We start from the raw sequence: 27906 nt of genomic DNA on the forward strand, positions 1-27906 counted from the left end.
AGGAGGAGGAGGAGGGTGTGTTACTGAATGGTGGCTAAAGCCTCCTCGGGACGGCGCTGAGGTGAAACAGGCTGAACCCGACTGATGTGGCTCCTCTCTCGGTTGGACCCAGTGCCCTAAGCAGCCGATGAGAGACCCCCGGCCGCCCGGCTCGCAGGTAACAAAAGAAATACCAACCCGTGTGTTTTCTGCTGCCGCTGCTGGGGAGGCTGTGGGGCTGGGGGGGGGGAGGGGGGAGGAAGAAGATGCAGCAGGGGAGGAGTGGAGGGAAACCGCCGTAAGTTGGCATCGGATGGGGGAAAAGTTTATTAGCAATTTTGTAGGAAATTTCATGTCAGGAAAGACGGGGAAGCAGGGACGCGTCTGCCATTAGCCGCCGTGATGGGAAGGGATGCACTTGATTCTTTGATTCTGGCACGAGCAGTTAGAGCAGGAACCAAACTGCGGCTCGCTGTTTATAAGCGCTTTTTTTTTTTTTTTTTTTTTTTTTTTTTTTTTTTTTGTCTGTTGGCTGTCTTTTTTTAATACACCTTAGCCCTCGGTTCAAAAACAAAAAAATGGGCGCCTGTCCCGCAAAACAACCACCACTCCCTTTCAAATAAATCTCAGAAAGGCTTCGCTGAAAGCAATCTCCGACGCTGCCCGCAAGAGCCTTTCCTACGGAGCGGCTCGGCTCGGCTCGGCTCGGCTCGGCGGGGCGCGGCACAGCACAGCGGGGATGCCGCGGGCTCCGCCGGCGCCCGGCCGGCAGCCGCCCGCAGGCAGCGGCAGCCGCGCATCCCCACATCACCGCCAGCGGTGCCGCCCCGCGCCGAGCCGAGCCGAGCTGAGCCCAGCCGAGCCGAGCTGAGCCCAGCCGAGCCGAGCCCAGCCGAGCCGAGCAGAGCCGGGCCGGGCCGGGCCGGGCCGCCTCCCCGCGCCGCGCGGAGAAACTGACAGAGCCGCAGAGCGCGCTCCTAACGGGCTCCTCTTCCTCCTGCTGCCAGCGCCGGCAGCCAGCAGCGCGATCGCCCTGCGCGCACACACACACATACACGCCCGCACGGCCACCCTGCCTCTGCTCCTGAGAAACCTACCTGCAAAAGAAAGGGGGGCAGAAGGAGGGGGGGAGAGGGGAAAAAGCACCCCACAACCTTCTCCTGTACACACGCACGCAGTCAGGGTCCCCATTGCCCTGCTGGCATCCCCCCCTTCGCCCGAAAGCGAAAGTTTGAGAGGCCGAGGGGGGTGGAGATGAGGAGGAGAGGCAAGGAGGGTAGGAGAGCAGAATGTGCCTTCAAAAGGCACCTCAAAGTTTTGGGGGGACCGAGCTGCGAAAGAAGAGTGCGAGCTCTAAAGGGGCTGGCAAGGGATGACTTCTGACAGCCGTAACGTCTTTCCTAATCTGACAGTATTCCCCCCCTCCCCGAGCTCCCTAGAAAAAAAAGAGTGAAATAAAAAGTGGGGGGCATCCCCCGAAGCTCTTCTGAAAAGCGAGCAGGGTCCTCCACTTAATCTGAAAGTTACAGCCCGAAAGAGCAAAAAAAAAAAAAAAAAAAAAAAAAAAAAAAGAAGAAGAAAAGAAACCCACAGCCCCAAACCAAAACAAAACAAAAAAATTACACAAACAAAACGTAACCCTCGGAATAAAAGAGAAAGGCAGTAAGAGAAAGAAAGAAGGGAGAGAGAAAAAGCAGCCCCTCCTTCCGAAATGAGAGCAAATACTGTACCTAAAAGTGGGGAAACAGGCAGAAAAAGGGGGGAGAGAGAGAGGGGAGAGGTACATGGGATCTGGGGATGTGAGTGTGTGTGTGTGTATGTGAGAGAGAGAGAAAGAGGCACAGAGAGAGGGGGAGAGAGAGAGAGAGCGAGAGCGAAATATCAAAGATTGTGCAAGATCAGCCTGGAAAGATAATCGATACTCGACCTAAATTTAACACAAACTACTCAATAAAAGTTAAAGAAAAAACTTACTTTCCATTTCCCCTCGCAGTTCCTACTGGATCTTCGCCTCTCTTTTTTGTTTTGCTTTATTTACTTAACAGCTGATCACATCCAAGTAAACGAGAGAAGGTTCATTAAAAAAATAATAAAAAAAAATAATCCTCCAACTTTATTGGGTGAAAATAAAAATGATTGAGCAAGAAGTGGGGGGCATGGAGCGGTCCTTTGGGGTCCGGGAGTTGTTAAAGCATGTGCCGACCGCGGTCTCGCTGTTTGGTTGTGAAGGGGTTGGGAAAAGGAGGAAAGGAAATGAAAATCCGATATGTCTTTATTCTGCTAATTATTATCGTTTTAGCCCTGTTTAAAAAAATGGCTGATTAAGTTGAGTGCGCATGTCTTTGTGTGTCTATTCCCGATATGCACTCTGGGAATGAGAGAGAGAGAGAGAGAGAGAGAGAGAGAGAGAGAGGGGAGAGAGAGAGAGAGGAGAGAGAGTAAAGAGAGCGAGGGAGAGGGAGAGCGAGAGGGAGAGCGAGGGAGAGGAGAGGGAAGAGGAGAGGGAGAGGTGTAATTAGTGAGGTGATCAACATTCTCCGGGCTGCAAATGACGCGCAGCCCCGGAGCCGGAGAAGCCGGAGCTGCCGCGGCTGCCGGGGGCTCGCCGGGGCTGCGGGAGCCACAGAGCCAGCCCAGAGAAGAAGGGGCAGCAGAAGGGAGCTCATGGATACAAACACAAGTCTGCAAACTTCATTAGTAACACAGACACACACGCACAGGCACACAAAGTAGATGGCTGGGGAAAATTAAAAAAAAAAAAAAAAAAAAAAAAAAAAAAAAAGAGAGAGAGAGTGGCAGACTTGCTCTTTTAACTGTTCAGAAATTTAAAAAGAAACGGGTCCAAATTAATTATTGCATCAGGGACATATTTCTGTCTGTCTGTTAATCTCTTACATTTTCTCTTTTTTAATGGGGATTTAATGAAAAAAAATTTTGCATCCTATTTTTTCAATGGGCTAATGAATGTATGACACATCTGCAAAAGGAAAAGTAATATTAGATATATTACTTTATGGGTAGGGAACAACTACCCATACGGAGATAAAGATGGATTTATTTACACATGTGCACAGAAATGCACACATGTGCACACTCACATCCTACATCGTATTTACACATATGCACATACACTCAATACACACACAGTCACACAAAACATAGCACACTTTATTTGTTGACCACCATGTAATTGCTTGGAGATACCAGCAAAGTAAAAAGCAAAGCCTTACAGAATATACAATAACAACTGTAAACAGTCTTATCAAAATGAAGTAAATATCAGCCCAAGGAAAGGGTGTCTTTGCATACAATCCAGGTTTCATGCATATACATGCATCATCTTCCAGTTTCCCTGCAAGTATTGATATTTTATTAATATTTTATTTGCTATATTTTACCAGACATATTTCATTCTTGAGGGGAGGGGGGCACAATGTTATGATGAAAAGTGGGGTAAAATGTACAGATGTCATTATAAATCGGAATCTTCTACAAATATTTTCCTGTGTGGGATTTAAGAAGATTGCTTCTCATTTGAAAATCTAATTATCTTAACCTAATACTGCAGATGTGAATATGACTGACACTTTCATTAAAAGATAATTAACTAAAACTAGGAATAGACATAGTTTAAAATACCCCCTACTGAAGATAAAAACATGACTATTCAAAGAGCATCTGAATACACCGCAGGAACACGTGCAGATTTTTGATAATGCTATTCCAGAAATGGGTATACCAGAAATGGTCACTAAGTCACAGTAACATGCAGGAGATATTTACAGTACCAAGGACCCCGCGCAGGTGAACCGTAACCTTAGAGCTGACATGCCTTTGAAGTTCGTGATTCCTGCGATACACATCAAAACCTTGTCTTAGGCCTTAAACACTAAAAACCAGCAGGAAGGTTTTATCACAACCTTCCATTAAAAGCACACACACACAACAACAACAACAAACCAGCAAAAACCAGGATGGCAGAAATATACACCTCTCTGGGCCCTAAACCTCCTGCTCCAGGAGAACATTTTGCAAGTACTGGAACTAACGCTAATAGGAAAATCCCCACCTGATGATGAATTAAGGCTGCCCTTAAGGAAGCACAGGCCAGTGTCAGGGAACCGAGTGTCTAAAAGCAGATGTTTAAGGTCAGAGTGAAGGTCCTGATAGTTTTGAAGGAAGAAAAAAAAAAAAAAAAAAAGGTTTTTGGAAAGGGAAAGGGGAAAAAAAGGATTAAAAAACATAAAAACAAAAAGGACAAAACCCCAAAACAAACCACCACCCTGAAAGTACAGTTATTCAGAAAATCGGAATCTGCACATAAAGCGGGGGAGGACCCCTACCCCAATCCAGAGAAACCTTACTTTAAACTTCAGGAAAATCTTCAAGATTCGAACTTAAGGGAAAAGTCAGGGGCATTGGAGGGTTAGTGAGAGCAACTTTGTTGCTTTCCAAGTCTCACCTATGCATTGCACCAGCTCATCAATGAAAAAAGGTGTAAGCATATGTATGCAGATTTCCACAGGCACTGCGCCCTGTCAATGAACGTAATAAGGAAACTAGCGATATTCTGCATTGTTGTTTACACGGTGGAAAAAAAATGCAAACAAAGACTGAAAATGAAATCTCTGAAACCTGTTTACAGTTATCAGATTGAGGGAGTATGATGGAAAGAGGGCTTTTATGTTTAAATGGTAGACGAAACGGAACTCTGAGATAGAAGGATGCATTGTCCATTCAAGTGCATGCCTGAAGGATGGCAACATAATTCCTAAGACTGAAGACAATTAAATACAATGTGATGAAGAAACACCTGAGAACAATACATCTATTTCAAATTCAAGTGAAGAAACACGTATACTTAATGTCACGGAAGAATAAGGAAACGAAGATAATTTAGTTTTAAAGTCGTCCCCCCCTGCACTTCCCCCCCACCTCTTTTATTCCTAGTGCTTTTTTCCTGGTGAAACATCAATATCATTAATGTCATTAATGTCAAAACACCAAACGTCAGAACAGTCAAGTCATTCTTTTTTGGCTGTAGATTTTCCCCCCCTTTCTCTCGTCTTGGAGGGGGATATAGGTTTATGGTGTTCTTGAGTTACAGCTAAGGAACAAAGGAGGGGGAATAAGGCAGGAATTGCGACAGGAGAGTCCACATTTTTCAGGGTTTCTTCTGCCACTGTTTACTGTCCATCCTAACATTTTAAACCTCTCTGTTTCTCTGTCTCTCCCGCTTTCTCTCTCCCTAAAAATAGTACCTATCGGGGGGGTGTGGGGGGGTGTGGGGGGGTGGGGGGAAAAGGCAGTACGGGATGTTAACAGTTTAGAAGGAACCCGGGGATCGCCACGTAGATAGGAAAAATCGAAGAAGGTTAATTCCGGGAGGCAGCAGCAGCAGGTTTGTGGGATGTGATAAGAGCGGAGCGCAGCGCGGGCTGGGGGCGGCGGGCGAGGGGGACCCGGCGCGGCCGCGGTGCGGTGCGGGGCTCCCGGCGGCGGCGGGCGGGCTCCTGGCAGCGCGGCCCGGCCCGGCCCGGCCCGGCTCCCGCTCCCACTCCCCTCTCTCCTCCCTCTCTCGCTCAGCTGATTGCCCCCGAAGAGTCTCGCCTAACCTCTCAGCTCCTCTCCTCTGGTCTCGATGGACCCCCCGCCCACCTCCTCCGAACTTCTCCTGCAGGCACCGTTACATATTTTGGGTTTTTTCGAGCCTCCTGTTGAAACCACAAAAAGCTCTTGATAGTGACGTTACATTTGAAAGAAAAGGAAGGGGAGAAAAACTTCAAAAACCCCTTAGCCTTTTCTGTCCTTTACCATCTCCAGCCTTAGCCCTAAGGAAAACTTACTGGCCTGGGTGAGACGGGGGCCAGAGCCCGACACTGACCATTCTTTAACAGACAAAGAAATCGTAGCCCAAACCGGGCTCTATTACACCACGTCTCCCCGTCAAGCTCATTTCACTCCCTAAATCTGCGCTGCGGACACACAGGGGCACAAGGATCTGCATAATTACAGACATAGCCGCTCCCCTCTTTAATAAACCGACATAATTCCCTAATAAGCGTTCCCTTCCCCCACCTTCTCCTGTCCCCAGACCCCAACCCAAGGGAAAGGGGATCCATGTCTTTTTACTGCGTTCCCTAAGTCTATAGATGAGCTCAGTTTGAAACGAGGTATTACAAGATTTCAGTGTTACAGACCCTTTATCTGAGCTACAGACACTTTCAGATCCCCAGCCCCCACCTCCTCTCCTTTTTGTTGTCTCTTCTCCTCCCGGGGGCTATTTGACAAAGGCAGTGTGTTAACTAACATTTTTGTTTAACTCAGCAACTTCTTTTCAAAACATACTTAAACCTGATAGCAATCTCTTGTACTTTTTTCTTTCCTTTTTTTTTTCTTCCCCGAGATGAAATTGACTCTGAACCCAAAGCGTTTGGCTATTATTAATAATTTCTTTCTTTGCAGGTATCAGATATACAAATCTTTTGTTAATTTACAACGCTCTTCCCCGCCACCCCCCGCCCCCCGCAAAACATTCCACTACACACTTAAAACGGGAGGGGGGGAGTGGGGGGGGGCGCGAGGAGAAGAGGGAGGAGGGAAAGAAAACAAAAATCCCCACTCTGATTCCTGGAAAGTTTTGTTCGAAAAATAAATAAAACAACAATAACATACTGCATTTCAATTCTGCCTTCACTGCCCCAGATTTGGCATTCACCTACTGAAAGTAGTCTAACGAGCAGTGACCTTAGAGGAAAATCACAGCCGAATAGTATAGACATCTCGCTGAGATTTTGAGCTAAATAGTGCCGATCCCGATTGGCTTTTTCTTCTTGTTATTTTGGCTGGAGCCGTACAAAAACGCGCACCCGGACATTACTATAAATAAAAGCCTTCCAGGTCTAAGTCTGCTGCCGGCGTTTCCTCCGGAGCCTTAACAGCCCTTTTTCAGCTCCTTTCTTGGGCAGATCGCGGGGATTAAATGCCCTGAACCTGAGCTCCTGGCCTTGGATGGGAAGGGAAAGAAAAAGGGAGAGGGAGAGAGAGAAAGGAGAGGGTGAAGGAGCCAGGCGCCCTCTGGGCTTTCAGAGGTCAGCGCTTTGACAGTGCTCTGACCTCCCTCCCCTCCCGGCAACCACCCCAGTGTTTATAAACAAAAACAGTCAGGACTAGCCCCAAACAATAGCAATTCACCAACTTCACAGGCACTTCACCAGCTCTTATGCAAATAAAGGAAAACGACCGCTTACCACCGCTCCCCCCCATCCCCTCCAGAAAGCCCAAGAGCATATTTCCAGCAGTGATATATCCAAGGGAAAAATTTTACGTTCTATCCTGGAAAAGGACAAAAAGGGACTTCAGAAATAAAACGGTTCTGGTAGAAAGACAGACAAAAAGGAGAAAAAGCCAATAAAACTACCGATCTCACTGCAGAAAGAGGAAAGTTATGAAATATTTATACCTAAATCCAGCAATCCACACTGCCAATAAAACAGGAATCTTTGTTGTGTAGACAATATGCTAAACTACCTCTGCGACAAACAGCGATTATAAAGCAACCAGAAAAAGTTATTTTCGCCCAAGGAGCCAAGTTTTCAAAGAAAACGTGTGGATTTTACAGCTAAATAAAAGCCACCACCTCTGTGTTATCCGTAAAAACTACACATAAATTAAAAGCACCGTTAAAAGAAAAAAAAAAAAAAAACCTTCCAGCAACCAAGCAGCACATCTGATCTGACTTACAAAAAAAAAGGAGTATAATTAAAACCATCTTTAATTACAAAAAGCAGCAAGCGAAAACTAAATGAATCAATGATTTCTCCCTAAAATACTGTCCGCCAAGGTATAGAAATGACAGTTCTATAGTCCTGCATTAAAGCATGACTGAAACCCCACAATTCAAGAATTCATTACGCAAGAAGGAAAAAAAAAAAGTAAAAGGAAAAAAAAAGGTCCTAATGATTTTCAAACTTTTGTTTAAAAAAATGATGAAGATCAGGAAAGGTTGGAGGAAAAGTTAAAGGAAATATACCTCAAGAGAAAAAAGACCATCTCCTTTTCTTCTTTGTCTATCAGTCTCCAGTTAAAGCATATGGAAAATGTTTTCAAAATGCCTAGATTTGGCACATTGTCATTGCAAAGAGAGGAGCGCAGTGATGCTGTTATAGAAAATGGGAAATAAATTCAGGATTGGGTGCTGCCTCCTTCAATGCGGATTTATCTAAGTTTAATTTAATATTCCGCAATCACTCTATGATCGCATATAATTCACCAAGATTTTTAAGGGCTTTGCCTAAATATGTTGACCACAGGCACAAAGTAATTTAATCAGATTATTTCCTTCTTTTATTTGTGTTTATTTTTCTCATTAGAAACACTTTAAATTGGAATTATAAATAGTAGAAATGATGGAATATTAGGTTGGGGTGAACAAACACTCAGAGAAGGCATTAGCTTTATTAAAATCATTCAGAACGTAAAATCAAAAAGCACAAAATGGTTGTTTGTAAAACACTAAACCTTTAATCGATTTATTGGCATTCCAATCGATTAGATAAACGGAAATCTATAGTAAACATAAAAGCATTTAAAATATTTTTCTCTCATTTATAAACAAAACTTTTCTTTTCAGTAGAAAAAAATTATTATCAAACGACTAACAGGAAATTCTTCAGATATCAAATTACGATAATAAAATTATTTCCACATGGAAAGGGATAATGACAATGATGATAGTAATTATAATAATGAATAATTCAACAGCCCTTTGACATATATGGAAGAGCCTGGTTCAAAAACAGCTTTTGAAGGGGGCTACTTTTAGGGGATTTTTTTAAATAAAATTGAAATTTGAGGCTGAAATGCTTAGATTAAGTGACAGTTTAGGTGCATGTGGTAAAATTGCATTAATTTTTTTCCTGCAATTTTTAAGGCAGAACTGTTCTCTTTGACATCACCTCTTAAATTAAGTTACCTCTTAATAGTGGTAAATAAGTATGTAAATATATAAGCTACCTCTGAATTTATTGGGGGAAAATTTTGTCTCCATACCAGGGCAATGGGAATGGGGACCTTTTACCTTACAATTTAAGCAATTTGCCTAGCTGGCAGAGCACCTTCCAGATTACAGAAAAATTGTGCGAGCAATAATGTATTTGACCACTTAAGTGAAAGAACACAATTTATTTAGGGGTGGAGGGTGGGGAACTGCAAGCCGGAGAAATGCAGCAATCAGCTTGTGGCATTCTGGCTGCGCGAAGAGGAAGTGTTGCTGTAACGGGTATTATGTTTATTTGATAAAGAAAATCAATGAAAGTGGCTGTAAAGTAGTTAGTGAGGCGTGTGTTTGGGACTCGGGTTGAATAGTGACTCCAGCGGTCTGGTCGATGAGCTCTAAGAGCTCTGGAAATCTAACCTAACCCTCCAAGTGAGCTCTCTCACTCACTGCTGCACCTTCCCCAGGCTGGGAGACTTCAGCCCTTGTCTCCTCCCTCCATCTCCTTCCCTCTCTCCACATCCCTCCCTCTGTCCCTCCTTCCCTCTCTCCTACTTTTCCGCTCCTGCTTTCCTTCTTCCCATCCGCTCCAACTGTTCCCTCTCCCAGGTATATTTGCTCCCCTCAATCTCTCCCATTCTCTCTCTCTCACTTTCGTTCTCTCGCCCCATCTCTGCCGTAGCTGTTTCCTCCCGGTCCAGCTGGTTCTCTAAGTTTCCCTGTACTTTTGAAGCCTTTCTCCTTCTTTAATTCTCTTTTTCTCCTCTCGGGTATAAGTATTCCTAAGTTTTCTTCCAGCCTTTTTCCTATCTGTCTTCACCAGCCAAATTTATCTCTTATTTTGGATTGGTTCCTCGGACATGTGCTATAATAGTAATTATCCCTACTCATTTCCCTTTCACACACCCATGCTGAAGGGATGAGCACACCACGCTCTTTGCACAGCTGAAATATTTTAGACATTGGCTAATCTTCAATGGTGCTTTACTTCAGACCTTCTGCAGCTATTACCCCCCTCTTCTCCCGCTATTCTTCATTCCCTCCAATTTATAACAGAAATGTTTCTCCTCCTTCTTTTCATTTCCTACTTTACGATTTCCTTTGGAGTTTCTAAATAGTAGTATGTCCTTTGCATTTCCCTACCCCCATCTCCTTCACTGTCTCACTTCAGCTATTTTGTTTACCCGGTTGCTTAGAGGAATATTTCTTTCCTTCACAAGTTTATCTCCCCGTCTTTCAGTCTCAGCCTATTGAAAAAAAAAAAAAAAAAAAAAAAAAAAAAAAAGAGAAGAGAGAGAGCCCGAGAGAGTGGAAAAAAAAAAAAAAGTTCAGCTCTTTTCAGCGAACTAACTTGGCTTCAAACTTCTGGTTTGGATTATGTGTCATTATCTATTTTCCCTTATCGTATCCCCCGTTGCCCTCCCCACCCCTCCGTCGCTAATAACATCTTTAGTGTGGTCAATGTTAAATATGGCAGATCTCTGAAAAATGCCTCCTCTCGAGCTCTCTGCTGGAATTCATTACCCGCCCCACTCTTCCCATCGGCGCGGCCGGTGCGCGGAGTCCCGCGGAGCCTCCGGAGCGGCCGCGGGCATGCGGAGCGGCCGCTTCCCGCCGCCGCCGGGCAGCGCCCCCGAGCCGCGCACGCTGCGGCAGCGCCGGCGGCCGCGCGGGGACCGGCCACGGGCGCTGCGCTGCGCTCCGCCGGGGCCCCGCGCCCGCCGCCGGAGCAGCGACGCCTCCGGCGGGGGCGGCCCGGGCAGGCGGCCCGGCGGGGCGGGGGCGGGGGCGCGGCCCCTGCGGGCCAGCAGGTGCGCGGGTCCCGCTCCGCGCCCCGCGCCGGAGGGCGCCGGACGGCCCGCGCTGCCTGCGCCCCGCTGGCGGCGGCAGCATCCCCTCCGCGGGAGGTGCCCGGCTTTCCCAGCCAGTCTGCCTGCCCTTGTTTGTCTGGGGTAGGAGGTGGGGTTTGGAGTCTGGCTCTTCTTGCTATTTTCTTTTTTTTCCTCCTTTCCCCCCCACTTTTTTTTTTTTTTTTTTTTTTTCTTTTTTCTTTTTTCTTTTTTTTTTTTCCATTTCCCTTGCTGTGCCTGATTGTCTGGAGTGGGATCTAGATGAGGGATTCCCCCCTGGCGAAGTCACTCATGTGCTGCTGGCTGTGACACATGCTACGTGTGTCGCCTTTGTATGGTCCTGGTTAGGCCACATACACTTAGCCTGCAGTTTAAGGATTTGCTTTCGTGTGTGTAGTGAGTGCTGGAATAAAACAGGATTTCAAAGGGTACCACTAGAGTTGACATTTCAGGCCTGCTCTGGGTTTTATATAAACCTTAACCAGAGGAAACAATTGTTCCAGGTTAAATGGCCCTAAACTTTCCTTTGTTTCACTAATTGGGATCTTCTGTTTAGTTCTTGTGACAATTCTTTTAAAGAAGCTGGAGGAATAAATCTAATTCATTAATTTCTTCCATACTGACTGAGAGGTTTTCGCTGTTTTACACATGGCTGGAGTTATGTTTAGACTTACTTCTTGTCTTTAGGTTACACACATGAAGTGAACAGAGGGGGCTTGATCCTGCCAGTCCCTTCTCAAGTGAGTAAAACGTAGGTTTGTCTTGTTGTTAGAAACTCTCACTACCATCAGGGCCTCTGTTTGGAGTGATATCTGATAAAATTATTTTACCTATTCTAGGTCCCCATAAGGCTACCCAAAACAAATGTTGTCATATAATTCTGATTTTCTAAAAACATGCTATATGTTTTTTAGCTAAGCCTCTAGTAACTTTAACTTTCTTCTTTACTTAAGTGTGCTTGAGGGAGAAATGATAGCTTTTACATTAAATATTTCATAGTACTGACAGAGGCATAAATGGAAATTAATATTTTTTCCAGTTTCAGAGACAATACAATGCACAAACATGGCAAACAATATAATCCAGAAGTCTTATTAATTAAAACCCAATGTAGGAGTGTACATTTTACAAATTTTTGCCTGGGAACTTGGACTCTTAAATTCTGTCAATATCTCCATCACCTCTGAAATTATTGCTCACCTATATCCACAGTGACCCCAAATTGTCAGAGAGAAAGCCTGCCAGTTGTAAATCCACACGGGGCTACAACAGGATTGCAATTTATTATAAAGCAGAAATGTTACTGAAGGCAAAATTGGTGCCTATTCCCAAGTCCGCACCTGAAAGGAACACATTTTCCAGAAATAAAGATGTTACAGAGGATTGTTTAATAATATTTTTTCATGAGATAGCATCATCATATTAGGTAGACTATATTTTTTCTGGATTTTAACCAACTGTGAATGTTTTGTTAAAAATTGTTTCAAAATAACAGGGACAACTGAAATTCAATACCACCTTGAAAAGATTAAAATATTACTTAGGCTGCAGACTTTGTGCATGACAGTACATTATAGAATAGTCAGGATAGAGAGATACTTTTTCCTTCTTTCCCCAAAAGGATCTATCTTGCTATAAAATTCTTGCTTCCCGCTGGAATGATGTTAATGAGTGCAAAAAATATTCTTGATTTAATGTAAAACAGGAAATGAGGAACTGTTATAAAACTAAATTTAAAAGTATATCTTAATACTCTGGAAAACAAATACAGAATAGATGTATTTTGCAGGGTGATCTTACATACCATGTAGAAGGAGCTTATTTAAAACAACTTTGTCTGTACATTCCTTCAGAGAAAAGTGTGCACACTGTAGTTAGAATCATAGGATCTTTGATCTATATTTCTACTTATTTTTACTAGAAAATGTTTGTAATATAAGATATGCATAAACAAATTCAAAGAGCATCTGAAATTTATTAATAAATTTAAAAAGTTAAAATGCTACCGATAATGAAGAAGTGTTTGTAAAACACCTAATTTCTAAAATAAACTTGTGAATTTAAAAAGGTGCTAACCTGCATACACAATGTGGACAACTTTCCCCTTTCAATTAATTTCTAGTGTCAGGAGGAATAAAAATGAACACAGGAAAAGTATTTCACTATTTTTCTCCTTAAGCTCTTTTAAAATTATCTCTTCACAGAGACATCCTGAGAAATTAGAAGTATCCTAGGAATCAGTATTTCCACCAAATAATTATTTTGAAAATGAATATATGTGCCATTTTCCTTTGTCTTTTTTCAGTAGATAATTGTGAGTATTGTCATCAGTAAAAAGGCAATAAAGACTAAGTCTAAAACACATTGTAAGGCAACAAATAGATGCTTCTATATTTACAGTAAAATATTTGTATTTTCTTTTAATAGGAATCCTTCATAAATTATTAAATCACACTTAATCAAGTTAACAATGGAGTTAACTACAAGCAGGTAAAATGCTGTTTTCTGTGTAAGATTCATACTTGAACCCGTCAGACACTTCATATCTCTCTTCTACATATTTTTTCATTAACATAATATTATTCAAACTTTTATTTTGTGACTATTATGGTGAGTAAAACATATTTGTCTGTGTGTTTGTATTCACCAACACAGAGAATCAACTCATCTGTTCCTGTTTCATACAAAAATACTTGTGTATAGTTATATATTTAGAAACATAGGAAGGTCTGTTCAGTGTTTGGTTTTGGCACAGTAATTAAGGTGTCAGGATTCAGATATGCTTTAGTGCTGAACATTCAAAATTTAGCATTAGAGCCCCTGGTTCATCTACAACAGGATGGATACTGTGTTTATAGAGTTCATTTTTGACCTTACCTGAGTAAGTACTTTAACTTAAAGTATGAGATGCACCTAGAGGGGTAATACATTGAGTTTAATAGGAAGACAGTTAATAACCTTTTTTCATCCTCATGCACTATCAATCATGGCTGTCACCAGTCTGCTGAATCAAAGCAAAAGTGTTCTTCACAGATGACTGATTAGAAACGCAAAATCACAAGATCCATCTTCATGGTCACTTTTATTATAGTCATTTTTAAACTGACAGCAACCTGCTCAGTTTCAGCAGACTGGGCATCACAAATAGTGTCACTCAGTGCAGCTAAGCATGAGAAGATGTTGGCTGGATTATACTTAAAAATAATTAGGCCCAAAGCCTTTTGTGGAAGCAAGAAAAAGGATTTTTGTGGTTCTAGCCCCATCTTTTCAACACCAGCAGTAGCCTATGCTTTTACAGTAGGTTACTATTGGAAAATATTTTCACCCTTCCACTCTTCAAGTGAATAAATCAGTTTTGGTGGCCCTTGGATACTTTTTATTGGTAATGTGACCAATGAGTTTTGATAGAAGCCCCTGTAAGCAGAGGCTTAACATTGCATGCTGCTATTTGTACAGTGCTGTGACGAACTGCTAGTTTCCAGCATTCTGAGGAATATTGCAAAAGCTAATTACCTTGTTAACTAGATTTGTTTCAATAACGTTGTCTCCTGTTCAAATAAACTAGTGAACAGTTCAACAGTTTAAGATTATTTATAAATTGAATGGGCTCCAGCAAATTTAAAATCAAAATGGTGTAGGTGAGAGTGGGAGGGAGATGAAGGGAGAGACGGAACACTGGTACTGCAAGTTGTGCTCTGTTCTTTTGTGTTTCTGGAATATGGTGAAATCTAATGTAAGTAAAGGTATTAAGTAATGCTGAAAAATGAAAGCTGGTTTGTTTGGAAGTGTTTGGTTTGATTAGCTTTTGGGTTTTTTTAGAAATATAAATTGCTATTGCCTCTAAATTGTGCCTTTCCTGTGTGAAAACTGTAAGATTGGTTCCTTAATGTAAATAAAATCCTTTCCCTCTACTAAATGCTGCTTAACATGAGTAAGAAAATAATAGATTCTGATTTGGAATTTTGATTCAAGGACTGTTGGAGTGAGAAGACAGCCAAGACTAATTTTTAAATTAGGTGGAAGCTAAATAGGCCTCCCTCAAAACTCTTCAAAATCTCTACTGGTTTTTAAAATTTAAATTCCACTTCATCTTGTGAACACAAAATAACATATTGCACCAGCTGAGCATCATTTCAGAATTATCTTTAGAATTGCAGTGAAATTGTGCATCTGGTTTGCCACTTAACTTTAACCCCCAAAAGGTAGTCTTAATAGTAAGCCTGATTTGTGTAGCTGTGATTACTTTAATACAGTCCATAGGACTCTAAGCTCTGTATATCTAAAACTTTCCTTTAAAACACATTTGGTAACTATGAGTGATTTCAGTGGGCTGCAGCGTCGGACCTTTCTTGCAGTGCCCCTTCCCATCCTTCTCTCTCAAATTGGAGGGCAGGACTCTGGTCAAGTAGGGCTCTTCCAAAAGGAAATGCTCTTCATTTCCACACTCAGACCTCACTGTGGCTTTTAGCACCTGGCTATAAACACGCACACACACACGCACACACACACACACACACACACACACACAGTCACACACTCAGAGGTGATGAAATGTTTGCCTTCCCAAGCGTGCAAGCACACACAAAGAACATGCTACATACATGTTTTTAACACACACACACACACACACACACACACACACAGAGTCACACACTCAGAGGTGATGAAATGTTTGCCTTCCCAAGCGTGCAAACACACACAAAGAACATGCTACATACATGTTTTTAACACTGGCACATAATCACTGCTGCCTGGATAGGTATGCTAAAACATGAATACCAAGCTAATCATGTCAGTAGAATATTTTTATTTAAAGCATCTGTAATAGTTTTGTAATATTTGCATGTACTAAAGAGACTGAAGAAGGAAAGCAGGAAGCAAAGTAGGCAGCTTTATGTCCAGTTGAGATTCACATGCTCTGTAAACAGTTTGGTTCCCCTCTTTGCCCCAGTTAATGCTTATCTTAAGGATATAATTAGCATTGATAATATGGTCCCACGTAGAAACTCCATGTTTTTTGAAGTGGTTTTAACATGCATCTCTATTTTCTGATGAAAAATTGATACACTAATGCTGACTGACATCTGTCTAAAAATAAGAGGTTAAGTATGTCTAAATTTAAATTTCTGAGCATTAATCAAAATCTAATCAAGCAAGGAAACTAGCAATGTGTTCTGATAAATAATATAATCATATTTTAATAATTATGCTTTCAGGGGAAGACAATATTTTTTCCCCAATAGATATTTTAAATACTATATTCTAGACATAAAAGGCTAAACAAAGCAAATTATTCCTGTGCACTTTTCTGCATAAGGAAGGACATATTCTAAAGAAATCCTGAGATCTGAAAGTATAACTATCTGCATTAAAAAGAAAAAAATGGACTACAAATGCTTTCTAGTTTCAGGTACAAAAGTTGTTCTTTCTACTAGATAGTAAATAATACTAATCTACTTCCTAGGTTTGTTTTTTACCCATTTACCATTTTAAGACCGTGTGGAAAAAGTGATCACTATAGCTTAACTTAAGCACATTTTAAATCCATGCATCTCAAAAAATGAGCATAAAAGGATGAGGAATATTAAGAAATTTTGTGCGTTTTTTTTTTTCCTGTCACAATGAAAGGAGACACAGGTAATAATTACTAAAATATTTTTATTACCTTAAGAAAACAGCTACATCAAACTGACTTTGTAAACTATTGGAATGCATATGTTGTTTTATTCTATATGCTGCATCTTCCCCAGAATGTATTGTTTATTGTATGCTTATTTCCTGTCAGGACATTTGCTTATCCAGAATATTTATTACATATTAGTATATAGCACAGAGTTAACTTTAAATGGGTAGGATTTTTAGAAATTAACTTTGAATTAACTATTTTTCCAACTACAATTCTATCTATCAATCCTTATAAGACATGACTGAAGTAAGTACTAAGTATTGAGGAAATGTTGCAGTAGAACAATTATAACGTGCTTAAGTACTGAATGCATATAAATATTTTGTAAAATTTACCAATATGTAATTTATATAACAAATAAGAAAAGGAATTTGCATCTACTTCAGTGATTACTAATATAATTGGTGGTAAAAAATATTTAACGCATAGGCACATGCATCGGAAGACAGCAGCTGAAATACAGCATAACTTTTATCTTAAAAAAGCAGACCTACCCAAGTAAATAGGCCAAAGAGTACCTGGAAGGTTTCTCTTTCCAAGTATACTTATCATAAGCATATATAGACCCATGAAAAGTACCCATCAAATCCTCCAACAGCAAAGCAGAGCACTGCAGACAAGAACACTAGGAATTCTCATACCACACCTGCCTTTTTGCTGCTTGAATATGCAGCTATTTCTGTCGTCGCTGCTTTTTAATTTTTTTCCCCTTTTGTTTCTGAAATGTTCCTTGTAGAAACTTAAAAGTTTAAAAGGAGGAAAAAGCTTTTCTATGAGCATCAGGTTGCAATAAATGTGTGTATGTGAGAGAGAGTGTGTGTGCATACAAAGATGTATCAGGAAGGCCAGACTGGTCATCTTGCAGCATCTGTCTCCTACGTGGGGCTCAGAACCTCAGCTTTCAAGGGAAAAGAGCAGGGAGCAGAGGTCAGGCAAAACATTTCTATTTATATATTCAAATTACTTTTATTTAGGATGAAGATACTGTCTGATATCAATATTCCCAGTTTCTTACTAGGCAGACAATTTTTACCTTCTCTCAAAAGGTATCGGTACATCTGTGTACTAGTAAGTCCAGATGATTGCTCATCAGGACTTTAAAAAGGTTTCTGCATTTTTTCCTCTGCATTTTCTAAAATATTGACCACATAATATGAAGTGGGAAATTCTTTCTGTTGTCTTTTTATTCATATTTTTTTTTTATCTCTATACTCCCAGACCTCATTTTAGTTTCTGCCACCTGCAAAATATAATAGCCACAAATCCTTGCAGGTTGTCTTTGAATTTATGCTTTATAAGAGCAACACTTTATAGGATAGATGTAAATATTTCTTTGCCGAATATGCCAAAACCAAGTATTTTTCTTCCAACAATTAGAAAAAATACCTACTTATTTACTACTGCTGAAGGATGCACATAGAAGCTTTAATATAAACATTATGAATATGCTGAATACAGTACAACAAGTGTGTCTATTACAGATTGAAAACAAGAGAAGAACTGTCTTATTTCTCAAGTAACAGATTTAGGGATAAGCATATGTACTTTATTTTTCATCTATCTTTTATCTGTAGTCTAAATTATAGTTTAGCTCATAGTCGGTTAGGCTAAAAGGAAAAGATTATTTTTGTATAAATGTCCATCTAGGATTTTGGAATCCTGCTGTGGAATGCAAAAGGGATAAAAAAATCCCCCAAATTTCTTTGAATAGTTTAGGTGCTACAGTAGCGATTGTTTTTTTAATATTTGATCTTAGTCTGTAGCTGTATTTAGGCCCTGTTTTCGTTTTTGTAAAGCACAGGTTTTCCTCTTTTGTAAGCTGTTCTCCCATAGTGCATCTTAGTTTAATTCATTCTTAGCAAAAGAAGCACCCAGGTTCAATCTGGAGACCTCCTTCCAACATAATTTAGCTAGGCCTTTTCTTAGTAAAGGTTTTCTGGTTTTCATTTTCACTTCATATTCTCAAATAAAAGATCCTTTGTTGTCTACCATTTGATTGGACTTAATGAAAAACACTCCATTTTAACTTAACAGTATTTCCCTTTGAATTTATTATATTTAAGAACACTGTCAAAAATCAAGCATTTAATCTCAGGTTTTTATACTTAAAATTATATTGCTATCATATGGTTCAATGAGGTGATGTAGAAAATATATTGAATAGATTTCAAAAAGAAAAGTGAAAAACTGGCCTCATTTTAATATGAAACTAAATACTATGGCTAATGTGCAGATTGGGTATGGTAGTTGACTTTAAAGACTAACATGTGACAGGGTGCCAACAGCTGAATTGTGCAGTATTGACTAAATGAGGTTCACTGATTTGTATTGAGGCTAATATCTTCTTTAAACAATTCCGTGTAAATTGTGCGTATAAAGTCATTGGAAGCTATTTCTCAGGACAGCCTCGCTGGCTAGCTACCTGCTGGAGTGAGGAAGATAATCAATAGAAAGAAATAGAGCTGAGCATGAGACTAGGAAGCTTCAGAGCAGTTAGTGCTGATAAAAGTAGATGATGTCAATATTTGGGAATAACACAACTCTAGGATAACAGACAAAAGAGAAGTGCATATGTTGTAGAGTGTTCAAACAGGGGCAGAATTAATGCATAAGTGGCAGATGTTGCCCCAGGCTGCAAAAAGACATTATTTATTCCAGGTATTGTTAAATTCCTAGCAATACACCACTGCTTTATATAGTGTATTAAAATTATATCTAGCAATGAGAGAGCTGGAATACTTTTTACATGAGTCAAAATTCTCAGATATAAAGAAGCTGATGCACTCTGTTGACACAGGGAGTTTTCCACACGTCTCCTTGACCTCATAAGGACGAGCCTCTGTCAGAACAGAATCCTGCAAAAACAGTGCTCAGTGGTCTCTAATTAAATGAATACTTAGAACTAATATTTAAAAGAGTAACAAAACCAAAATGGAATGGTACATTTAACCAGAAATCAATTATTTCCTTGTAAAAATGTTGACATCCTTGAGTCCACCCTCTTCCCCCTCCCTTTTTCTTGTGTTTAAGGATTATTGAAACAAAAAATTCCCAATGCTCATTCAAATTTATAATATGGTGAATGTTTTTAGCCATGGTGTCTTTATTGGTAGTGAAATATTGGTATATTTTTGTTAATTTAATAGTAGAAATCAGTTTTCCTCTTGCTGTCAGGCGATGAATTTTTGTTCTTCTATGCTGATCTCTCTGTTGATGTATTATGACATAGTCTGTCAACATGAACAGATACGTGAAAGGGAGATTGGGTGACTGAGACATGCAACCTGAATGTGGCTCCTCTTCAATTTTAAGTGTATTATCATGTTTGGATACAGTCAGTAGAAACGTATGATATTTTTTTTTTATCTAAAGAAAGCTATAATTTTGATGTAATTTAAGCAAAAGCAAAACAGGTGGACTATGACAAGGTCCTAAAAGAAGAATGAATGAGGTAACTCTAAAACATATGCATGTGAACTTAAAAAACTTTCACTTCTAAGTTATAGCCCTTTAAACCAAGCATTTGCAAAACACAAAAGTTTTTCTGTAAGAAGAACCAGTCCAGGCTTATCTGATTATTAAATATTGCTATCTTTTCTTAAAAAAAAAATAAATAATTTCACAAGCTTTACATGGTTTGTTGTCACAGATGTTTTTATTGTTTGGTGTTAGATATCTGGATTACATCAAGTAGGTGATTACTATGTCAGCTAAAAAGGTCAAGTTCCCTACTTTTTATTTCAAACCATCATAAAGAAACCATTCTATAATGACACACTTGTCTATACTGTAGATCTCCCTCTACTTATTTTTAAAAAAGCTTCTATCTCCTACGTTGCTTAACACGAGAGAATTTCATATTTTGATAGTTAATAGCGTCAATATTTGTGCTTAAGGGAAATACCTGTGTACTGAAATAATTAATTTTTTCAAAGCAAATTTTTTATCAAAAGACCAGATTTTATCATTAAAAATATAAAAATTATTGTAATAAAAGTTATCATTATTAGAGTGATGTGTCATAAAAATCTTCTTAGATATTTTTTCAGGTTGCTATTCTTTAGTTGTCAGACGTGGCATAATTCCATCTTAAAATTACAAGAATTCATAAGGTTGCTGTCTAATACTTAACTCTAAGGAAATCTTCATTTCAAATAAGCATGCATTTTGATTTGGGACATAGTCAAAAATCTTTTAAGATATATACATCAACTAATTTGTTAATCTTGTGCCACTTTTAGCATTTGTCACACATATAGAGCAGGAAATTGGCTCCATCTCATTCTAGTTCTGTGTTGAATTAAAAACCTCTACTGCAAAGAAGAGCATGATGTGGGGAAAGAATAAATTTAGTTCTTTCCTTAGTAATGCACATATATTTCCATACATTTCACATCCTAAGGGAGCCTGTGAACGCATTCAATAAATACAAAACTGTAATTCCAGGAAAAGAGAATTTTTATATTATAAATTTCACATAGTACTTTGTTCTTAAAAGATCTGAAATTACAAATGTCATTATGTTTTTTATTCTTTTACAAAATACAGGCTATAGAAAAAAAATGGAAATGCATTGCATTTTAGGGTCATCAGTATTTCTGAGGGTATTAGGTGACTTGGAACAAAAAATATATATTCTACAACGGCACTTGTAAATTAAGAAAATTGTGTCCAGCCCAACTAGTTCTACCTTATGTATACTGAAATCAAAATCATATATGTAAGCATTTAGATCAAACAATTGCCTATCTTCACCTTATATATTAAGGTCAGTGAAAAGAGCAGTTTATGGATAAAGGGCAATAATAAAGGGGTAGCCTTTAAACATGATTAGTTGGTGTCTATTAAAGATGTGTTAAAATGAAATATATACTGCGGGTGAAGGAAATTACTAACTCCTTCTAGGATGATGGACTTACTATATGTGTATTTCACTATACCTTTAAAATATTTGTGAATTTGACTGCATTCTGAGGAGACAGAGCAATGTGGTAGATTTATGAGGGTCTGACGGAAACAGGGCTAGGAAAGATTATAGCATACTTGTTTAGAAAAACTGAGAACTGAAGGTTCCTGATTTACAATGACATATATCTAGATGAAGCTATAGTTTGCAAATTGCCTAGAGGAGTTATCTTTTATTAAGTGTTTGATGGGTACAGAAATGTACCTATTTATTCTATAACAGTCTAGAAATACCAACGCAATATTTGCAAATGCAATTTTAATATTCTTAGATTTTCTTAAGTGTTTTCATTTTTATGGTCACCTCACCCAACCCTGTGCTGAGCTCCCGTGCCTACCTAACAAGCCATATGGTTAGAGTTTTGTTGCATTATTTTGAATTCTTGAGATAGCATTGTGCTGAAATGTTCCCTGCACTGCAGGAGTAGGAGAGATCAAACTACAACTTAGGCACTTTTTACCTTTTTCAACAGCTTACCAACATATTTGACACTTTCTGCATCTTAACAGATAGAAAAAGGTGTTAAAAACCCCAACGTTCACAATTAGTGCATTTCCAAAGGCTTTCAAGTTCGTGACTACATTGTGATGCCATTACATATGTTTAGTTTGAAATTAGGCAAAGAGTAACAGATAAAGCATGCAGTTTTACCAGACACTGTAAGATTTCTTGCAAAGAAAGCCTGAAAGATGGCTAAGTTTTCTACTCAGATCAACTTTCCTTGTTTTATTCTGATTGATACAAGGTCGATGACTTGTCTAGGAGGAGGTGGGGTGAAGGTTGGCTTTGCATTATAATTTTTGGTACATTAACTTCCTCTTCCTTGAGGAGATGCTACTTTTTTAATCTTATTTTAAATCATTATCATAGGGAAAATCTGTATTAGTCACTACAATCCTACTTTCATAATTCATATTTTATTAATGCAATTAAAATTGGGTGTTTACCAGTGTTTTAGCAGCAAAATTATTAATTTAATATCAATTTAACAACAGATGATGATATGCATCTGAGTTCTGTCAGCATTTTTTCAAGCCAGGTGAATGCGTTATACAAATATTAGGCAATATTTTACATAACAGTCTACCTATTAAATGGGAAGTTTTGTCAAGCTTGTAAGTGCAGTTGGTCACCAACTGTATATATAACTTCTTTTTCCACAAAAATATGGAAACAGGATTAAAATATTTTAAAGATTTCACAGGCTTCTAATAATGACATAGTAAGCACTATCTGTTAGTGTGAGCTTTTGATCCGCCACAGAGAAAATAAAATTTATGACCAGACAACTATTTATACTTTCATTGTGAATATATGTTCTGTGCATTGATAGCTTTAACAAAGTTTTTTCTTTGTCATGGCATTGTATGAAGAGCTGTACATTTGTGATAAGCTACATGCCCTGACCCATTTTCATCATCAACTTGCATGGTTTTCTTAAATCATTAACTTATCAGATCTGGGTAGGGATGTCTGGATCTTTCTAGATATTTGTATAGTGCCTAGCATAATATAATGTGTACTGGAATATAAGGAAATAATTGGCACTTGTTAGTTGTAAGCAGCACTTGTTAGCATAGGCTTTCTAGCATGCCAACAAGCAATTAACCTCAGCATCAGTCAATCACCTTTTCCTAGTTAACTCTCATTACACTTTGAGGACAGCTGCCATCTTCTTGTGGAAAAATACATGTAACTATGCCCCTGACTGTCATGTGAGTTTCAGACCAGTGTAACTTTATTCTATCCAAAAGAGTTAGAGCTTTCTAAATAGTAGGGTAATCAAGAAAATTATTTTTCTTCCATGACTGTAAATTAGGAGTAAGTGCACCTAATTAATTGGTGCTGCATCTGTTTAAAACTGTGGCACCGAAATTGGAATCAATCTTTTCTTTCTGTACCTAGGAGGTGAAAGTGTAGTACTGTACATAAGTCAATCAATGCAATGATGTTGCTTAGCAATGTAAATGCAGAAGAGTAGATTACTGATGCCAAGAAATTTGCACCCACATATTGCACCTGTCAGTAAATGGGAGTTTGCATTGCAACTGCACTGCAGTGTGGAATTAATGCCCTAATTAGAGACTTCTTCATCTCTATTAGGTATGCCAGACAAGACAATATGGTGAGGTTTTTTTATCAGCTCATCATTGCTATGGGTGGCAGGAGTAACTGTTTTTATTCTTTTTTCTCTTTTTATTTTGGTTTTGGTTGTTTTTTTTTAAGACATAGCAAACACCTTAAATCATTTTTTGGTAGGAGTAGATGGCCAGAAGAGAGTTTCTGTGTTTTATTTGTGTAGAAGAGAGAGGTTGATGGTGGGTTAATAAAACTGGTTTTTCCCATTTCCCTACACGTAAGCATGATATTCTTGGAAGAAAGGTAGGGAAGAACTGAACTGTGATTTAAAGCACATCATTTTATTTCAATAGCAGGAAGCAACTTCCATAAATGACAACTTTTTTTCTTTTGATAACTCCAGTAAAATACAGAGATGACACCTGTATGAAGCATTATTTTTAGAAAGAGGGACTGGGACACTTCTTCTCCCTTGACTATCAAAATGACATATAAATATCATTTCTTGTACTTTTTCTGTGAGTTTTGTGACTTGTGCCTTGGTGTGTGACTGCGATGTGCTGTTTTTGTTGACAGATGTGAATAAGGTATAGAGAGTACTAAATAAAAGCATGCCTGGTCCAAATAGGCAGCAATATGCAGCACAACTTAAGGGAAAACAAACAAAAAAATCCAAACCAGACCAAAAACTTCAACTGATAACAGAAACTCCCCACAAAAAAACCAACCAACCGACCAAACAAAAAAAACCCCAAAGAAACCAAACCCAACCAACCAACAAACCAGAAAAAAAAAAAAAAGATTCACTGTAGACTTATTTCTTCCTGGTCAGTAAATTAGCGAATAAACTGAAAAATATGGAGTGATGAAAACAAAAGAAGGAGAGAGTTGAGGCCTGTAAGGTATTTTAACACTGTTTTTAAGAGTTTTACATATTTAATTCTGAATAAATCTTTCAATTATGAATTGCAGTCTATCCAGCTCAGGTATGAAAACCGTAGAAGAGGAGTTTATTTTTTGTTTTACAGAAGTTTAGTTATTATTGCTTAACATTTTCCATGTTTTGCTGACAGAAATTCTTTGGGGAATGTTTAAAGAATGGACTTTTTAGTGGATTTCTTTGGGGTATTCTTTTCAAATAGTCACTGTTGAAACCATCCTGAGGCATATTTGGATCTTAAGTCACTTTATATTGTATTAAGTCACCGTGCAAAGTTCCTACTAGTAGCTGGGAATTACCTTAGTAATATTAGCCACTTTTCAAATATAAAATCATCTATTGGTGAAAAAGTTCTATGGTAGTAAAATATAACTAGGTTTAACTTGGTTCTTGATAATATGTTTTCTTCTAGCTGTATCTTTGTTATCTATAAATAAAATTTTCATCTTGCCCTAAGCTTCTGATCCTTTATTTGGTACCAGAATTTACAATCCCAGAGCAATCCCTACCCTCATTGACAAGTCACATATTTAAATTTGTTGGGTACACCCTGGCTGAGTTGAGTAAGGAGTGGCCCCACAAGCAGCTTCACTGGCAGCTCTGAAGCTTCCATCTGGACTGTGACATTAAGCTAGAAAAGACTGAAACGACTTCCTTTAGTAGCTGGCACATAACTGTTATGGTTAGAAAGCACAGCCAGGCTGTACTTATACAAAGTATAAACCCATCCCAATGCAGGAACACAAGATACTGCAGAATCATGAAACAACTTTTCCTTTTTTAAATGTTACATAAACCTCATGGTGCAACTGTGGTAGAATAGGAAGCTATAGGAAGCTATTTTTCATGTGTAACTATTATATGCCTCAGGAGAGCAAAATGTTTTTTACTGTATTTCTGCTTAAACTATTAAGGACACTACTGGAAATGTTCTTAAAAGGAAACTGGATTATTTGGATTAAAATATTTTTAGTAGTCTGATAATTATGTAAGAACATGAAGAAATGTGAAGGGAAGTAGAACCATGTAAAGCAGAAGGGAGTGTACTCACTGGTAAAAATGAGGTGAGAAAATGTTATGTTTTGGTATAAAACATGTTTCCTGGTAGTACTTTTGCTGAAATCAGCATTATGAGGCAGACCTATGATGATAATTACTTATGTAAACTCATAATGCAAACTTGTAGTGTGTTGCAAGCCTGGTAAATTTGTTAACTTTGTTTTTTTAGACTAACTGGTGATTTTACTCATATTTAAAATGATAGATACAGGGAGAATAGGACAATTCTTTCTTTGTTTTGACTCAATAACTGTTCTGCCTTTTTGCCTAGTGAGTCAGAGAATCATTTTGGCCATTTAACTTGTATCTGCAGAATGTTTGTGTAGTGGAACATAGTTTTGCCTCTTGGTTATTAAGACAAGCCATAAAAATCCATTTTAAATGGTGACTTAAGAAATGTATCCTTGTCAATAAACATGAATTTGTAGCCTTAGTCATCTTTGATGACTAAAATATATGGTTGCAAAACATGAAATGGTATTAATTATTTAGTCTAAGTGCTCTATTCTGATACTTTTTTGTACTTACACACACATTTTCTTTTCCTAGGTATCTTTTTAGTGCTGAAATGAACACACTAATTGTGAACCATGTGGTAAGGAGCTCCCTCTAAAATATGCAGTAGCACATTTACTGGAATTTAACAGGCTGTGTACTTTAAAGCCTCTCTTGCCTGTAATCATGTGAACAAACCTTGCAAGTCACAATGCCAGCTTGAGATCCAGCACAGCAGAGAACAGCAGCTCTGGAACAGCCCCCACCACTGGGTAAGGGACAGAAAGGAGATGGTGACCTGCAACAGGATGAGAGACCTCGCTTACCAGGATTTGCTCACGGTTTTGCTTCTGGCAACTAACATTTCCATTTTTCTCAAAGCTTTTACATCTGTGTCATCAGACAAAGCCCCACGAGTGGTGGCAGAGCAAACTGAAGCCTTCATTTTCAAGTTCGAAGAGAAAAAAATTATTTACATGTCTAAATCCCAGAACTGGCTGTTCAGAGGTCACTCTTTGTTGCCCGCTGCTATGAACCATTAAGGCTTCTGAAAGCTCTAAAAGAAAGAGGACACAGTCTGGGAAAGAAAAATCTTATTGTTTTAAATTTTCTTAAATTCTATTTCACTGTATTATATGATTTTTGTCCTACCAGAAGAACATGAAAGATGGGATGTTTCCATCATTGCTTGCATGAATGACTACTTAAATTGACCGTCAGAGTTTGCAGGACAAAGCTTTGACCCTTCTTAAGTTTGTTTTAAACTGAAGGAGAATATCTTTTAATTGATTAGGACTTTAGACTATTTTTAAAGGAAAATTATTGATTAATGCAATGAATTTTACCGTTATCAGCCTTCCACCTCAGCATTTATATATATTTTTGGTTACAAATTTAGGTAAATGTTTAATTATGTGTTTTAATGTTGCCCTGCCTTTTTTTTTTTTTTGCCTTTCTTGTTTAAGACAGGTTTTTCTGAATCAAACCCTTGAATATAGTGACAATTAGTACAATTTCCAGACATATCAGCAAGAGTTTCTATACTAAGTGTGGGAATGTAGATATTAAGTGGAAGCACAAGTAATGATTTTTTTTTTTCCATTCAGAAAGGAAGCCCTAAGACTTCAAGGTTATTCAACAGAAATTAATAAATGCACCATGGAAAGTTATTGCTTTGCCAAACTCTAAGAGGATCTCTGAAATAATAAAGATAAAATAAAACAAAAACTTGGAGAAATTGTCTAATTTTCTTAAAAAATAGTAGGAAGAAAAAAAAAGCCATTTCACAGTGAAGAAAATCTTCAGGCAGGGGAAAAAAAGATTTGTTTGACAGTGTGTTAGGGTAGCTTGAAAGAACAACCCAGGGCCTGCTCTTTGCTGCTACTTCAGAAGTGTGTTGGGCATTTAATCTTAGTTGCCCTGTCTGCAAATAGAAGATGATAATGCCCTTTTTTCAGTGTTGTGCAGTCTCTAGAAATTTCACAGTGAAAGAGAGAAGAGTTTCATAGGGTATTTAAAATTGCCTGTTGGACCTCATGTTTTTAAAGTAAAAGTTTAGACTACACATCCTGGAGGATATGGGTCTCTAGGGCAGTGTAGGCAATGTTTAAGTGGGGTGTTTTTTTGATATTTTATTTTTTAAACTGTTTAATGGACTGATTTTTGGTATCCTCTCTTGAACATGCAAGTCTCTGGAGACTGATAGAAATGAGAGTTGCTGGGAATAAAAGAGGCTTCTTTAGGAGATCCCATCATCATCCTCACAAAACCTTGAAATTAGTATGGCCCATATCTTAGTATTTCAGCTACTAAACTTTCAGCAACATTTTGTCTGGCTAACATCTTAAATGCCATGGC

The 27906-nt window shown here is 38.8% G+C and overlaps 1 protein-coding gene and 1 long non-coding RNA gene across 3 annotated transcripts in view; one reads left to right on the forward strand and one right to left on the reverse strand.

Annotated features, from left to right (window-relative positions):
• Positions 1 to 2336, reverse strand: part of ZFHX4 (zinc finger homeobox 4) — a 149741-nt gene extending 147405 nt beyond the window's left edge. For both annotated transcript variants that reach the window (XM_068186380.1, XM_068186358.1), the window contains exon 1: positions 1954 to 2336. The gene's annotated coding sequence lies outside the window, so the exon portion shown is untranslated. The remainder of the gene's footprint in view (positions 1 to 1953) is intronic.
• LOC137471826 (uncharacterized) lies at positions 1 to 27286 on the forward strand. The gene is made up of 2 exons (XR_010997879.1): positions 1 to 157; positions 26104 to 27286. It is a non-coding gene; the product is annotated as an uncharacterized lncRNA (long non-coding RNA).
• Positions 27287 to 27906: the final 620 nt, after the last annotated feature.

Source organism: Anomalospiza imberbis, chromosome 1, assembly GCF_031753505.1.
Source record: "Anomalospiza imberbis isolate Cuckoo-Finch-1a 21T00152 chromosome 1, ASM3175350v1, whole genome shotgun sequence".
NCBI lineage: Eukaryota > Metazoa > Chordata > Aves > Passeriformes > Viduidae > Anomalospiza > Anomalospiza imberbis.